Source organism: Arachis ipaensis, chromosome B05, assembly GCF_000816755.2.
Source record: "Arachis ipaensis cultivar K30076 chromosome B05, Araip1.1, whole genome shotgun sequence".
NCBI classification, from domain to species: Eukaryota; Viridiplantae; Streptophyta; class Magnoliopsida; order Fabales; family Fabaceae; genus Arachis; species Arachis ipaensis.
Window position 1 is genome coordinate 68,413,917 of NC_029789.2, and position 7,461 is coordinate 68,421,377.

The 7,461-nt window shown below is 36.9% G+C and overlaps 2 long non-coding RNA genes across 2 annotated transcripts; both read left to right on the forward strand.

The window, feature by feature from the left end:
* LOC110272139 lies at positions 3,739 to 4,747 on the forward strand. Its single transcript, XR_002363086.1, has 2 exons — positions 3,739 to 4,126; positions 4,629 to 4,747. It is a non-coding gene; the product is annotated as an uncharacterized LOC110272139 (long non-coding RNA).
* On the forward strand, positions 5,422 to 6,834 carry LOC107641890. The gene is made up of 3 exons (XR_002363087.1): positions 5,422 to 6,072; positions 6,173 to 6,243; positions 6,559 to 6,834. It is a non-coding gene; the product is annotated as an uncharacterized LOC107641890 (long non-coding RNA).

A 7,461-nucleotide genomic window follows, 5' to 3' on the forward strand; every position in this document is an offset into this window, starting at 1 on the left:
GATTCGGATAGACCATCCTCCATCTTACTTGGGAGGCCATTCTTGAAGACATCTCGGTTTAACCTAGATGCATTTTTTGGGGATTATTCATTTGAGGCCAAAGGAAAAGTGGTGAAGTTTAAATTAGAGGAAACAATGAGGCAACCTCTAGAGGATCATTAAATTTTCGGTTGTGACATTGTTGAAGATGATGTAATGGAAGAACACTTTGGGAGTGATGGTGAGATAAGTGTCAATAGAAACTTGGGTATAAGAGGACTAAGCAAGGAAAAAGGAAAGTATCTACAACTTCCACGTTCTCAAGGAAACAAGGCACCCAATCATGGTCCAATTGACAAGTGGAAGCATCTTCCCTTGAAGAACACTCTTACCAAGGCCAACAAGAAGGACGAGATGGATGTCCTTGAGGATGTTCCAAAGAGGTGATTGCAAGCTTATGACCGTCAAACTTAAGGACATTAAAGAAAAGTGCTAGGTGGGAGACACCCCACCATGGTATGATCCTCCTTGTACATAGTTTCTTGCTTGTAGTTTTAGAGTCTTTGTTTGATTTTGTGAGTGTGTTTAAATGTGCTTGATTTTGTTTGATTTTGTTGAGTTTGTTAGAGTCTTCATGAGGATTTCACTGATCTTGGTTTGGTTAAATTGGCAATTTTGAAGAAAATTGCTAGATTTTGATTCTTGCATGAAATTCTAAGTGTTTTTGAAGTATCTAGCTTGTAAGATTGCCAAGATTGTGCTATAATTATTTTCCCTCATGTTTTCAAAAAAAAAAAGGAGCGTTCCACGCATAGGCGTGGACGACACGTATGCGTCAAATTCATTGCCGCAACTCCTGGTCCAAAAACCAGAGAGTTGCGTTCGAACTGTGCGGGAGGGGTGCCAGAAGCACAATCCTTCCCACGCATGTGCGTCAGCTGACACCTACGCGTTGCTGCCTTTATTCGTACATCCGCGCAGGAGCGTGGAGGACGCGCACAGGTCGTATGCTGAAGTTGGAACTCCTGGTACAAAAACCAGAGAGTTACGTGGGTACTGTGAAAATTTCATGCGCGAAGCACAATTGTTCAACACGCGTACACGTAGCTGATGTATATGCGTCAGTCATTTTTTTACCATCCACTCGTGTGTGTTGCCGAGGCGCACGCATCGTAATTACTATAACAGCTCCCTGGTACAAAAACCAGAGAGTTGCACGGGTCCTGTGCTGCCTCTGTGCAAAAAGCACGAGTTGGCCCCACGCGTACACGTACTTCCATTTCTGCTCTCGACGCGTAGGCGTGGATGATGCCCATGCATCATTCTTCTTTTTACACCTTCCACGCGTACGCGTGGATAAGGCACACGCGTCACACTGCCGACGCAGCTATAGTGCAGTGCGCCCTGCTTCTTTTCTTTCCTTACTTCTTTCCTTTACTCCTTCTTCCTTCTCCTTACCACCTTTTCTCCGCCCACAACCACCGGCGACCTCAACTGTCGGTGACCACCACCTCCAGTGGTTCCACATCCTCTCTCTCCTCTCTTCTTCTCCTTTCTATTCTCCCATTCTTACTTACACTCAACCTTACCTTCTTCCTCCTTTCAAGGTCTTATTTCTTTTCTTTCTCTTTTGCCTTTTTAAAATTCCCTCTTTATAATTGCTTTAATTACTCTACTCTCTTTCTTCTTAGTTGTATTTTGATTTTGTTGTTTATAATTCATTTTTATTTCTTTTCTTTCTTTTTACACGCTACAAGAAAAATACTCATTCAGCCACACTTTTTCTCCGTGTTGCCTTTTTATAAGAGAAAAGGATACACAATTGTGGCATCATTTAAAAAGTGCAGCCTTAGGTATTATAGAAATCACTTATAAAGCGTAGCCGTAGGTTAATATCTATGGGTTCACTTTTTGTGTCTAAGAGAACGCTTTTAAAGAGTAACTTATTTATTATGTTTTCGGTGTGTTTTAAAAGTGATGCCTAATGTATGTGGACCAAATCCTAACACTTAGTGAAATTTTTATTCCGAGAAAAATCCAAAATAGTCCCTGACAATTACCTCAAAAGACAACAAGGCCTTTGACAAAAAAAATACCAACCCAGCCCTTGAGATTTACTTTTATGGGACTGATTAGCCCCTGTGCCAAAAAAAGTCAATGTTGTTTTTTTGGCACAGGGGCTAATCAATCCCAAAAATAAAAAGATCAGGGCCGGGTTGGGTGTTTTTTTTCTTGGGGACCTTGTTGTCCTTTTGAGATAATTGTCGGATGGGATATTCACTCTTTTTATTCCTCTTTCAATTCCCTCCAAAAGCACACACGCACACAGCACCTTCAATTTGAGGAACCCTCACCTTCGCCAATCCTTTGGCACACAATCCTCATCTTTGCCATTCTTACCTTCAACACACATCACCTATGACACTCATCACCTTCGCCTTCTCACCGTCACTGTTGACCATCGCCACCCAGTCACTACTCACCACATGGCTACGCCACTCACCAGTTACCACTCACCGGTCACCAGCTCACCACTCACCAGTCACCATCTTACCACTCACAAGCTCACACTCTCATCCTCACTCACACACACACAAAAGAGGAAAAAATCAGAAAAGGGGAGAACGGAAAGAAGAAGAGTAGAAGAGAGGAGAGGGGAAGGAAGGAGAGGACGACGCCGGCTAGGGCTCTGCCGCGCAGACCATCGTCGTTGCGTGCGCTGACCATCGCCTGGCATCGCCATCTCATGCACTCACCGTCACTGCTCAGTATCATCATCGCATGTGCTCACTGTCGCTGCTCAGCATCGTCGTTGTTGCTCAGCATCGTTATCACCGCTCACCTGAGAAGGTATATATCGATTTTCAGTTTGTTCTGTGAAATTTGGGAGGTTTTGGGTTCCAAATTTTAGGGTTTTTAATTAGGGGTTGTAGCTTCTGGATATGACACTGATAGGAATTGGGGGTTTTACTGCATGAATGCTTTTAGCTTCCTGGTAGCCGAGAAGCATGTAGCGCAGAGCACTCGACTCCTCAGCTGATGAAGAGTCCTTGATCAAAATTCTTGATCTCCTTCACAATATCCAAGTAATCTGAATCTGATAACCACAATCCATTAGTGGAAATTCTTTAGCTTTATCACAACAACAACATAAATTCATCATTTTCTATATTGGGAGAGAATCACAAAGAACAGAGGAATTGACGCAGAGCACATGAAAAGATAATAGGAGAAGTGCATGTAGAACGTGTGGTTGAGACAGCATACTTGTGCTTTCCATAGGAGGAAGGGTAAGAGAAGAGAGGATCCTGAATTGGATCCAAAGGAAAAGATCTGAATAAGCATTTGGATTGAGAAAGAATGGTGTAGAGCGCGAGAAAAAGAGTTGTGAAGAGGTATAACAAAGAAAAATAGAGGAGCTTGGATTGGAAGATTAGAGGTTTGGTAGTGGTAATCAGCTTCCCCATAAACTTTGTTTTATTATTTTTCTGTTTAATGGCATTCTTAGTTTTGCTCTTGCTCAGAAAGAAGGGGGCATTGATGATGAGTGAACAACAATTTGTTCATATGTGTAATGTGTGCCTAGAAAAAGGACGATTTTTGGGCCCTGCATAAAAGTGGGGGTATTCTCACAATTTAGTTCGAAAGCAACAAAACCTGAATCGGTCAAGATTAGATAAATACAAATATATAATATTTAAAACAAGGTTTAGGTTAAGCGGCGCTATTAATTGTAAATATGCTGCTGTCCTACTATTATTTGTGCTTTTGTGGCTTAATTGTGATTAGATTGTGCTGTTTGTGATTATTTCATCCTATATTATTGTTAGTTAACTGGTTTTAATTTTGTTCCTGGGGTTTGAGTTTCTTCTCCAAACTCCTCGGTTGCTTTCACTGCCTCTCTCTTGGTCCAGAGATTCTGTCTCCAAAGGTTTTTTTTATTACTATTTTATTTTAATTAACAAGATTGAAGTGAATGTACTATAATTGCTTGAGGTGTGTGATATATTTGATTAATTTGAACACTAGGTTTAATTAAATTTAATTGAATCATGGATAAGAGCATGTTAGCTGGTTTGGAATCACTTTCAGAAGCTGATCAGCAAAGAATGGTGTCCATGATGTAACAGGTTCAAATCCGTGACAGGTACCTCCTCTTTACTATATCTGTTAACTAATTTCATGTGTTTCGATTTGAGCTTCATGTTCCTAAATTCTAAGTTAGGGTAGCACAAATAGTTTCAGATCTTTTGTGGTGCTTGTTGTTCTATAAGATTATATAATTGATAAGATTATACTGAGAATCTGAGATTTGATAAATAAATTCCATGTGTTTTGATGTGAGAATGCAGATAATAATTTGGGCTTTACTGATACTTGATTAATAGTATCATAACAAGTTGGGGTTGGGGTTGGGGTTGGGGTTGAGTTCCCATTAGATATAAGTTATATAACTCTCCCATGTGAAGTGCTACTTCATAAATCCTAATCATTCTTAAGCTTATTATGCTGCATTTGGTTTAAATTCATACCTAGTTCAGATCCCTTCACTATTGAAAGTCTACATTTATCTTCCTTTTAAATAAATAAAAAAGGTAGACAGATCATGCACTTTGGATTCATTGGTTAACTTTGCCTTGTCCTTCCAGTGAAAGACTTTTCAGGAATTAAGATTGCGGAGGAGTCGGAATGGAAGAATAGCATTCAGGGCTCAACAGGGGTGGTTAACTTGGCTGGAATGCCCATAAGTACCAGATGGTCTTTGGAGTTTATTGCCTTGTTCCTATCGCTGTCATTATTGGATTGTATTGACTTAAAGATTCATAGAGTTTTGGTTATTAAGAGATAATAAACATCTTCCCAATGCTCATTTTAATTCTGCAGATAAAAACAGAAATCAAGCAGAGCAGGATTAGAGTAACATCAAAGGTAAGTATATTATTCCTGATGGTACAAATTGAAAATGAACCTTTTTATATGTATATTTTTCTTGACAAATATATGTGCATCAAGTTAAGCAAGTTTTACTTACAAGAAATTGCTTATTCTTCCTCTGACCTATCCATTTAATAGCTTAAAAATCTGGATTCAGCAGAAGTATGGAAGCAGTGTAGGAGTGCCTTTTCTATATATTAGCATAGGTTATTGTACATTAGGGAGATAATATTATAAGTTTTAGGTTTGTGCATCAATTCCTGAGTTTGCTTTACTAAAAGCACTAAACTTTATTATTTATTAATTATAAACAGAGATTATTGAAGGAGGTTCACATTATTATTAAACCAATTATCCCCAGAGACTCGTTAGCTATTAGTCTGTTCTGATGTTATGTAAAAGTTTCTTTTGAAAGCAAAACAGTTCTGCTTCTCCATTATTACTATGAAGTCTGTAGTATTTTTAAATTTAACCAAATGAACTAAATAGTAAATACTACTTATGCTTGTTATTTGATTTGTAGGAAGGCTGAGAGGGGTTAGTATTTTATGATTGCTGTTAGCTTGCTACATCATTGTCTAGAAACAGATTTGCGTTTTAAGTATATTTTCTCATATATTGTATTTTACTTCAGAAGATATAGTTGTGGTTTGGCAAAAATCATGAGTGGTTTGCAAATTGTAAGTGTTTCGAATTTTGATCATATATAGTTTGCCACATAATTAAAAAGATCCATTCCCGAATAAATAATACCTTGATATATATACTCCTCTTAACACGTACAGTGCAACCTCAGAAAAAGAATAATAGTATAATGTAATATGAAGAGTCATTACTGGCTTCCAAATGAGATGTTTCTATTAAGAGTTAAGACAATTTATTTCTCTAGTATTATATGTTATTGGGAATAGTTGACAAATGAGAACAGCAAAAGTCTCATTCTTCTTTAATTAGACAAGAAGAAGAATGCAAAAGTTAATTAGACAATGAAGAGTTAACAGTCAGAGAATGCAAGATATTAAAATTATAGAACCTCGAAAGAATATTCTGAGTGTTACTAAAATTCATTATATTTTTGTGTGTTTAATCTTCTACAGCTAAAATGATATCTCTCTTCAAGATGTTTGCTAGTGGACCTATAGGCTTTGGAAAACAATGGTATGTCCCGCATCTTCTAGCTGTTATTGATTGGTTCCTGGCTGCATCTTAATTTTAGAAAGGCGCCATAATTAATTTATTTTTCTTTCTTTTTGTACAGGTTTTCCTGGATTCATTTGGATGACATTGTTAATTTAATATATGAAGCACCGATAAATCCCTCCTATGAAGGTGAACTCTTAACTCTCATATCTCTAAAGCGAAATTTATTGAAATTTTGAAAAACTAAAAATTAGTGGATATAGAACATTGGCTAGCATAGATAGTTTGGATGGTGCAATTCTTGATTCTGACCTGTGTGATTTGATTACCATGTTCATATATATCTTTGCAAGTGTGGCCAGCATTTAGTAAAGAACAAAGAAGGCAGAGGTGAATTAATGATATCAGTCATTGATAGTTTTGAGTTTGATTTTATAATTTTTATAATTGCGAATGTCATTATGAATATTTTTCTAATAACTATTTTTCTATATAATTATTCAGGATAATGTTGAGGATGATAATGAAGATTAAGCTGATTATTATTGTGGTTTATTGGCTATAAGATAGAGTAGTGTTGGAAATGGATACATGTATGGTTGACTACTTATGACTTTTATTAGAAGATACTTATGCAGGATATGTTTCTTGTAGAGTATTAGTAGTAAATTCTAAGTGGTATCATGGTTATTTTGATATGGCTATGCTTACTTTAGTGTGAGATGTATGAATACTCACAATTAACTTCATTCTAGTACTTTTGGATCATTATTATAAATATATTTTAGTTACAGATAATTTTTATTATTTAAAAAAATTATTTAGTATAATTATGTATTTATTTTTATTTTATAATATTTAACTCATTTAATTAAAAATGCAGAATTATTATACATGTAATCATATTACTAAATATTATGTTGTATTAATAATTATTAGAATATATATATGACCTAAGGCTACACTTATATACAGTAGCTATAGAATATAAAAAAAAGAGGAACCTAAGGCTACACTTATAAACAGTAGCCATGGTATACAAAGTGGCTACGCTTCAAAGGTGATGCAGTAGCGTTGAAAAGGTAGCCTATTCTAGTAAAAATTGAAGCTGAAAAGCGTAGCCTTTGGTCCTAAATAGCATCACTTGAAAAGCGCACCCTATTCCCAAACACCAAAAGCGTAGCCCTTGGTGCAGAAAAGCGTAGCCTTTGAGAATAGGCAACGGCCGAATAGGAATCACCCCAAAAAGCATAGCCGTAGCCCAGAAAGCGTAGCCGTAGCCTAAGGCATCATTTTTTTTCACTTTTGGCTACACTTTTCAAGTGTACCTAAATGGGTGTTTTTCTTGTAGTGACATTCTTTCATGGGCATTGAACTTCAATTTATTTCTTGCATTGGTAGGTTATT